This window comes from Prionailurus bengalensis, chromosome C1 (genome assembly GCF_016509475.1).
Source record: "Prionailurus bengalensis isolate Pbe53 chromosome C1, Fcat_Pben_1.1_paternal_pri, whole genome shotgun sequence".
NCBI lineage: Eukaryota > Metazoa > Chordata > Mammalia > Carnivora > Felidae > Prionailurus > Prionailurus bengalensis.
The window spans coordinates 178,526,754-178,536,346 of record NC_057345.1 but is presented as its reverse complement, the minus strand read 5'-3'; positions in this window follow the sequence as shown (position 1 = coordinate 178,536,346).

The following is a 9,593-nucleotide window of genomic DNA, read 5'->3' as shown; positions in this document are numbered from 1 at the left end:
TCTCTCTGGCTCTGGCTGCTTTCAAAAGTTTTTCTTTGTTTTTCCTTTTCAGAGATTTGATTATGACATGTCTGTGTGTGAATCTTTAAAAGTTTATTCTGTTTGGGGTACATTCAGTTTCTTGAATCTGTAGGTTTATGTCCTTCGCCAAGTTTGAGAAGTTTGAGCCATTATTTCTTCAAATATTTTTCAGCTCAGTGTTCTTTTTCTTCTCCTGAAACTTTGATAACATGAATGTTAAATCTTCCGTTACTATCCCACAGGTCCCTGGGGATCCATTCATTTTTAAAATATCTCTTTTACATCTGTTGTTCATATTGATCATTTCTATTGCTCTATCTTCAAGTTCACTGACTCTTCTGGCTTGCCAATTTTGCTATTGAACTCATTATTTTAATTATGTTTTGATTTTCTATATTTATGATACTTTCACATCTTAGGAGTCTTGCTGGATAGGAAAAGACTGCCCTCCCAGAGCTAACTAATTCCTGGAGGTAGTGACTCCGTCTACCACATTCTTTTTATATGCAAACCAACCAATCCAGGTCTGTACCTCAACCACTTCCTTTAACATTCATACACTAAGCCAATGTTTCCCCTGCTCTAAATCACCCTGGGTCCAGGTACTGAACAACTAGAGATCACCATGATAGCTCAGAGTCTGCTAAAATTATTCCAACTATTTGATCCTAAACCTGTTTCTACTTGACTACCCTGCCTCACCCATTCCTTCTTTCAGAAACCACAATAAAGACTTGTACCTATGCTTCCCTCTTGCTCCTCCTGCCTCCTCACTGACCCTAGTACTTCCTCATGTAGCCCTACATGGCTGGGCATGCTTCTTAATAAACTCTTCTTTTTTAAAAAAAAGTTAAGGTTTATTTATTTTTGAGAGAGAGAGCACATGGGCAGGGGAGTGGCAGAGAGAGAGAGGGAGATACAGAATCCGAAGCAAGCTTCAGGCTCTGAGCTGTCAGCACAGAGACTGACATGGGGCTTGAACCCACAAACCACAAGATCATGACCTGAGCCGAAGTTGGAGGCTTAACTGACTGAGCCACCCAGGTGCTCCTAAACTCTTTCAACAGCATTGAATTGTCAATGTTATCATTCAGTAACCTCTAAAAATTAAGTCCTAGGTTCAGTTAGAACACCTATCTAATGAATTTTTTATTTCAGTTACTATATTTTTAAATTCTAAAATCTCCATTTGGTTTGTCTTTATATCTTCTATAAATCTTTGCTAAGATTTTCTGTTTCTTTTCTATTTGATTCAAGAGTATTTGTAATTGTTTACTGAACATTTTTTTTTACTTTTTACACATTTATTTATTTATTTATTTATTTATTTATTTATTTATTTATGTTTTAATATGAAATTTATTGTCAAATTGGTTTCCATACAACACCCAGTGCTCATCCCAAAAGGTGCCTTCCTCAATACCCATCACCCACCCTCCCCTCCCTCCCACCCCCCATTAACTCTCAGTTTGTTCTCAGTTTTTAAGGGTCTCTTATGCTCTGGCTCTCTCCCACTCTAACCTCTTTTTTTTTTTTCCTTCCCCTCCCCCATGGGTTTCTGTTAAGTTTCTCAGGACCCACATAAGAGTGAAAACATATGGTATCTGTCTTTCTCTGTATGACTTATTTCACTTAACATAACACTCTCCAGTTCCATCCACGTTGCTATAAAGGGCCATATTTCATTCTTTCTCATTGCCACGTAGAATTCCATTGTGTATATAAACCACAACTTCTTTATCCACTCGTCATTTGATGGACATTTAGGCTCTTTCCATAACTTGGCTATTGTTGAGAGTGCTGCTATAAACATTGGGGTACAAGTGCCCCTATGCATCAGTACTCCTGTATCCCTTGGGTAAATTCCTAGCAGTGCTACTGCTGGGTCATAGGGTAGGTCTATTTTTAATTTTTTGAGGAACCTCCATACTGTTTTCCAGAGTGGCTGCACCAGTTTGCATTCCCACAGTGCAAGAGGGTTCCCGTTTCTCCACATCCTCGCCAGCATCTATACTCTCCTGATTTGTTCATTTTGGCCACTCTGACTGGCGTGAGGTAATATCTGAGTGTGGTTTTGATTTGTATTTCCCTGATGAGGAGCGACGTTGAGCATCTTTTCATGTGCCTGTTGCTGAACATTTTTATAATAGCTGCTTTAAAATCTTTGATAATTCCAACATCTTCATCATCTTGATGTTGGCATCTGTTGATTATCTTTTCTTTTCTTTTTTTTAAATTAATGTTTATTTATTTTTAGAGAGAGAGAGAGAGAGAGACAGAGCACGAATGGGGGAGGGCCAGAGAGAGAGGGAGACAGAATCCAAAGCAGGCTTCAGGCTCCGAGCTATCAGCATAGAGCCGAATGCAGGGTTCAAACTTACAAACTTTGAGATTATGACCCGACCTGAGCAGAAGTCAGATGCTTAACCGACTGAGCCACCCAGGCTCCCCATATCTTTTCTTATTTGAGTTGAAATATGCCTAATATGATGAGTAATTTTGTACTATATTCTGGGCAGTTGGATATCATAAGACTCTGATTCCTATTTAGATACCCTAATTGACCATGTAGTTAACTTATTAATGTTCAGAATGTATGTCCTAGCCCACTTTTGAGGGCTGTGATTCAAATGTCAATTTGGTTTATAAAGCCTCTATAGTGTTATAGTAGGGAGTTGCAGTAGACAGAATAATCCCCCCCACCCCACCTAAGCTGTCTCTATCCTAATCCTTAGAACCTATGAATATATTACTTTACATAGTAAAAGAGACTTCACAAATGTGATTAAGTTAAGAATCTTGATATGGGAAGATACCCTGGATTATCCAGATGGGCCCAATGTAATCACAAGTGTCTTTATAAGAAGAAGGCAAAAAAGTCCAAGAAAAAGAGGGACGATATGATCACAGAAGTAGAGGTCAGAGTGATGTGCTTTAAAGATAAAGGAAGGAACCATGAGCCAAGGCATGCAGGCAGCCTCTAAAAGCTGGAAAAGGCAAGGAAATGGATTCTCTCCAAAGACTCCAGAAAGGTTTCCAGAAAGAAAGTGGCTCTATGGACACTTTGATTTTAGCCCAGTAAGACCCATATTGGCCTTCTGATTTCCAGAACTGTAAGATAATACATTTATGTTCTTTTAAGCCACTAACTTTTGGTGATTTTTTACAGCAGCAACAAGAAACTAATACACAGTAGAAGTTCTGCCAACCAGCCCTACTATTGCAGCGCCATAGGGATGAGGACATACATGGCTTTTTCATAGGGTTTGTCACAAGAACAAGGAAATTACCAATAACTTAGTGGTTTAAAACAACAAAAATTTGTTATTTCATGGTTTCATTGGTTAAGAATCCCATGGCTCAAGGTCTGATAAGGCTAAAATCAAGATGTGGGCCAGCTACATCCCCACCTGGAGCTTCAGCTAGGGAAGGACCCACTTCTACCTCTTTCACATTGCCGGCAGAATTCATTCCCTTGCAGTTGTGTGACTAAGATCCTGGAGTCTTGCTACCCGTCAGCTGGGGGCCAAACTCAGCTCCTAGAGGCCATTCTCAGATCCTTGCCATGTGGATTCCTCCATCTTACCAATAGAAAACCTCCCTCATGCCAAATGCTTCTCATGCTTTGACACTCTCTGATTTCGCCTTCTACTACCAAGCAGAGAAAACTCTTGACTTTTAAAAGGCTCATGTGATTAGGCCAGGACCACCTGGATAATCTCCTTATCTTATCTTAATGTCCACCATGCTGTATAACATAGCCTAACCATAGAGGTCATGTCCATCAAATTCATAGTTCCAGGGCAGGCATGTATTCAATGACAGGAAACTTGGGTCAGTACTTCTTAGAATTCTGCCTACCACACACAATTCAGAAGTTTCTGTTCTATTGGGCTTCCCCTTTCCCAGTCCTTTGACTAGAGAAACAAGATTTTCTTTTTTTTGTTGTTGCAGTTTTCTTTTGTTTTGTCTCTGCCCACTGTTGTTTCCAGGTTGCAAATATTTGTATCATACAGACACGAATATATAGAGGGCAAGAAAAAAACCCAGGAAACTCACTACAAGGTCATTCCTCAAGTCTCAAGATGTCTAACTAATTTGCCTTTTTTCCACTTTTCAGATCTTCTGGTAAATGACTTATTCTGTTTAGTGTTTTTTGGTATTGTTACTGTTGTTAGAAGGGGGTGTAAAATGGGATGCACTTACTCCATTTTGTCTGGAACAAATGCCTGCCTTATGCTTTAGTTACATTGGGTATTAGAAAGATGAAAGACAATGCAGTTAAGAGGAAAGACTACTGAACTATAAGTCAGGAGATCTGAGTTCTGGTCTAGACTCTATTATTGACTAGACAATGCTTTTCATGTTGTGTGTGCATGAGCCCTAGGAGGATGTAAGAAGTGAGTATTAAAACTTCTATTTGCAATTTGTTTAGCTCATCCTTTAAAATTTTCTTTTTTGGTGAATGTTTCATAATGTACACAACATGCCAGGATATATATATATATATATATATATATATATATATATACATACACACACACACACACATAGATATATAAATAAATATACACATATTGGTGGTACATGTTCAAAAATGTTTTGTAGGATTGGTGACAATATCAGATATCTAAAATTAGACTGTCCCAGATTTTCTGGGACATCCAGTTGCCTAAATATGTCATCTTTGATTTAGGACAGCTCTCTTCAATGTGGAACAGACTGCAATTCATCAATTAAGATTCTTTTATATATCTTTAGTTGAAAATATAATTCTTAGCTCAAATAATACTTCCTACATTCCTTAGAACTTTCATATGGAGAAATGATCAGATGGGGGTGAATCATTCCTAGAAAAGTAACCCTTTAACAATAAAATCCAGTAAATAAAATCCAAGTTCATAGTTCCAACCTAATAAAATTAGATGAGCTGAGTTAAAAGAAATAAGTGCTTTATTGAATGCATTTAAGATTATAGTTAGTCAATTTGCTAATCATAAAATTCCATTAGTCTAAGCTCCATCTTTAGCCTTAACTTACTTACATATATTAACATTAACGTATTAACACATTTACATATGACTCTCTGAAACTATGATCCACAGTTGTTTCCAAGTAGCTTTTCCTTTGCTTTTTCATTGCCAGCAACATTGTGAGAAAACTGGTACCTATTGCTCCGGTGTCTCAGACCTTCACATGGCTGCATGTGACAGAGACCACTCATTGATCTATCCTATGTCCTCATCTGTTTCTGTAACAGATCCCCCTGAGCTGGCTTCTGACTGCCTTGCGAGAAGCTATCTTCTTCAACATTCTTTGTAACTTATTGTAGCCACATAACTAATGTCTGAGGGGATGTGAGTAGAAGAGATGTGCACAATATCTGTATTACATTCTTAAAAGGATGCTGTGTGCCTATTATATCTTGTTTCTACTTCCCATGGGCTGGAACATAGTTATGATGGTGGTCAGCAAGCTTCTGGAATAAGATAGAAGAAGGCTTCATGATCTATAGGAGCAGAGATGCCTTCCTACCAAAAATTGCCCAAAAGCTCCAGACTGCTTTGTGAGAGAGAAATAAACATTTGTCTTGTTTGATCCATTTTATGTTGTGGTATCTTTGTTACAGCAGCTGATCCTATAACCTAACTAGTACACCTATTTAGTTTTTCAGCACACATTATTTTTACTATGTACTAGCTACTGTCTTAGGTTCTAGAGATTAAACAAAAATAATCACATGTACTTCCTATTTTGACTAACTTTAAACCTAAGAAAGGAAAATTTGACTCAAAGGAAAATGAGATGATAATTGACCTTTATTAACCACCTATGCTTTCACATGCATTGGTTTATTAATCCTCACCCCCCCAAAAAAAGTTGTAAGTGGTATAATTGTACAGCGAAGGAAACTGATGATCCAGTGGCACATCTGTCTTATAAATGGGGTATTCACTCTTCATTTTTATCATCACCTTTGATCTAAGACCACTTGTTAATTGGTACTGACAGAGCAGGTAAAACTATATCTCCATGGCCACAATTGAGATTCCTCATATAATAGGCATATGTCATTTGATATTAGAATCCCATACATTTCCATCTTCCAGTAAGAGCTCCCAATTTTCATATTAATTTTTACTCTTTCGGGGCACCTGGGTGACTCAGTCGGTTAAGCGTCTGACTTCGGCTCAGGTCATGATCTCACGGCTTGTGGGTATGAGCCCCCATGTCCAGCTCTGTGCTGAGAGCTCAGAGCCTGGAGCCTCCTTCGGAATCTGTGTCCCCCCCTCTCTCTGTCCCACCCCTGCTTGCACTCTGTTTCTCTTTGTCTTTCAAAAATGAATGAACATTAATTTTTTTTGTTTTTTTTTTACTCTTTCTTCACTCTTCCTCCCTATAGTCCATGTGCTTGAGCAAGACTAAACCTCTGTCCTTACTTAGAGGTGAAACATACTCCTTAGGCCTAAGCTAGTCAGTGTATCATGTTCCTTTAGCCACAGTAGTTGGCTCAGGGATGAAAGGGAGATTCAAGTCAGTAACTGAGTTCTTGGGGAAGCCAACTTGCTCTTTTTTTTGGTCTTGAACCTAAGAGGTTGGAAGGACTGGAGCACTACTGTGTGGAACCTGATACTGAAGCTCTTCAGAAGATAGAATTAAAGGATGGAGCACTAGTGAATCGGTTTGCCTGAAACCACCTAGACTGGAAGCTTTAGGACCTACCACTTGGGTTTTTTAGTTATACGAGACAATAGATATCCTTTTAGGCCAGGTTGGGTCAGGTTTTCTGCCACTAGTGACCAAAAGAATCCCACTCATTCTTTAAAGTCTCAGCCTGTGCTGAATGTGAGCTATTTCTACTCATTAAGAAAGTATGCATCTTTCTATCCTGTTGTTCATAATTTTATTATTGCTTGCTAGAACTGCAAGATTCTCAATAAACAAAATTTATGATGCAAAATACAAATGCTTTGTCAGCAACAGTAATATAGAGTCAATGGCCACCGCTTTCAGAGAGACTTTAAAACATCTATTTTACTTGGTAATTTTGGATTTGCCATGGTTTCTGGATTATGTATTTTTGATAATGTCAATGGTTTTCCATGTTTGTGTGCTTTAAAAATCTAATATTTGATCTAATTGTATCCTCCTAAATCTAAATGTAATGCACAATCAGAAAGATTTCAGGCTCCAGGAAAAAATCACTAGGGAGTAAAATTTAGAGTTTTTCTGCACCATCAGGACCTCTCTTCATAAGGCTATTATCATTAAGAGCAAGAGAAGTAGTTTACTTTCCTAACACAGAGACACACATACAGAAAGTCAGACAAAATGAAGATACAGAGAAATATCTATGAAATGAAAGAACAGAAACAAACCACAGCAAGAGACCGAAGCAAAATGAATACAAGTAACATGCCTGATAGAGAATTTAAAGTAATGAGCATAAAGATACTCATTGGACTTGAGAAAAGAGTGGAAAACATTAGTGAAACCCTTAACACAGAGATTAAAAACAGCCAATCAGAGATCAAGAACACAATAAATGAAATTTAAAATAAACTTGATGGAATAAATAGTAGTCTAGATGAAGCAGAAGAATGAATCAACGACCTGGAAGACAGACTAAGGGAAAGTAATGAAAGAAATGAAACAAATGAACACATGAAAGAAAATTAGGCAAATTGAGAATAGTCTTAGGGAACTCAGTGACTCCATCAAGCATAATAACATTCACATTAAAGGGAGGTCAGAAGAAGAAAGAGAGAAGGGGATAGAAAATTTACTTGAAGAAATGATAGCTGAAAACCTCCCTAATCTGGGGAAGAAAATAGATGTCCAGATCCAGGAGGCACAGAGATCCCCTCAAAAACAACCTAAGCAGGTCCACACCAAGACACTTAGTAACCAAAATGGCAAAAAGTAGCGATAAAAAAAATTTTTTTAAGAAGCAATAGAAAAGACAGTTACAGGGGCGCCTGGGTGGCGCAGTCGGTTAAGTGTCTGACTTCAGCCAGGTCACGATCTCGTGGTCCATGAGTTCGAGCCCCGAGTCAGGCTCTGGGCTGATGGCTCGGAGCCTGGAGCCTGTTTCCGATTCTGTGTCTCCCTCTCTCTGCCCCTCCCCTGTTCACGCTCTGTCTCTCTCTGTCCCAAAAATAAATTAAAAATTTGAAAAAAAAAATTTAAAAAGAAAAGACAGTTACAGGAAGCTGCATAAGGCTATCAGAAGATTTTTCACCAGAAACTTTGCAGGCCAGAGGGGGTGGCATGATGTATCCAAAGTGCTGAAAGGGAAAAATCTGCATGCAAGAATACTCTATCTAGCAAGCCTATCATTGAGAATAGAAGGAGAGAGAAAGTTTCTCAAACAAAAACTAAAGGAGTTTATGGCTACTAAACTACCTCTACAAGACATATTAAAGGGGACCCTTTGAGTGGAAAGGAAAGACTATAAATAAAAGCATGAAAAGAAAAAAACACAAAAGCAGTAAAAATAAGTATCTTTATAAAAATCAGTCATGAGATTCATAAAAGAAAGGATTTAAAATATGACACCATATACCTAAAATATGGAGATGGGGAAAGGAGTAAAGAATGGGTTTAAACCTAAGCAACCATCAACTTAATATAGATTGCTATATGCAGAAGATGTTATATACAAACCTAATGGTAACCACAAATTAAAAACCAGTCATAGATATGCAAAAAATAAAGAAAAGGAATCCAAGTATATCACTACAAAAAGCCAACTAACTGAGAGAGAAGAGAGCAAAGAGAAGAAAGGGAAAGAGAAAAACTACAATGCATCCACAAATCAAATAACAAAATGGCAGAAAGTGCATACTTATCAATAATTACTTTGAATATAAATGGACTAAATGCTCCAAATAAAAGACATAGGGTGACAGAGTGGATAAAAAACAAGACCCATCTATGTGCTGTCTACAGGAGACACATTTCAGACCTAAAGACACCTGAAGGTTGAAAGTGAGGGAATGGAGAAACACTTATCATGGATAAATGGATGTCAAAAGAGAGCCAGGGTAGCAGTAGCCTTTAAAACAAAGACTGTAACAAGAGACAAAGAATGACACTATAAAATAATAAAGGGGATAATCTAAAAAGAGGAGATAAGAATTGTAAATAATTATGCACCCAATATGAAAGCACCCAAATACATAAAACAGTTAGGGGACTTTAACACTCTCCTCAAATTGATGGACAGATCAACCAAACAGAAAATTAACAAGGAAATGGTGGCTTTGAATGACACACTGAACCAGACATATTTGGAACATTCCATCCTAAAACAGCAGAATACACATTCTTTTCAAGTGTAGATGGAACACTCTCCAGAATAGATCACATATTAGGCCACAAAACAAGTTTCAACAAAAAATGTTTTCAGTTATCTATTTTGAGAGAGAGAGAGCAATCAGGGGAGGGGAAGAAAGGGAGAGAGAGAATCCCAAGCAGGCTCTGCACTGTCAGCACAGAGCCCAACACAGGGCTCAGTCTCACAAACCATGAGGTCATGACATGATCCAAAACCAAGAGTCAGATGCTTA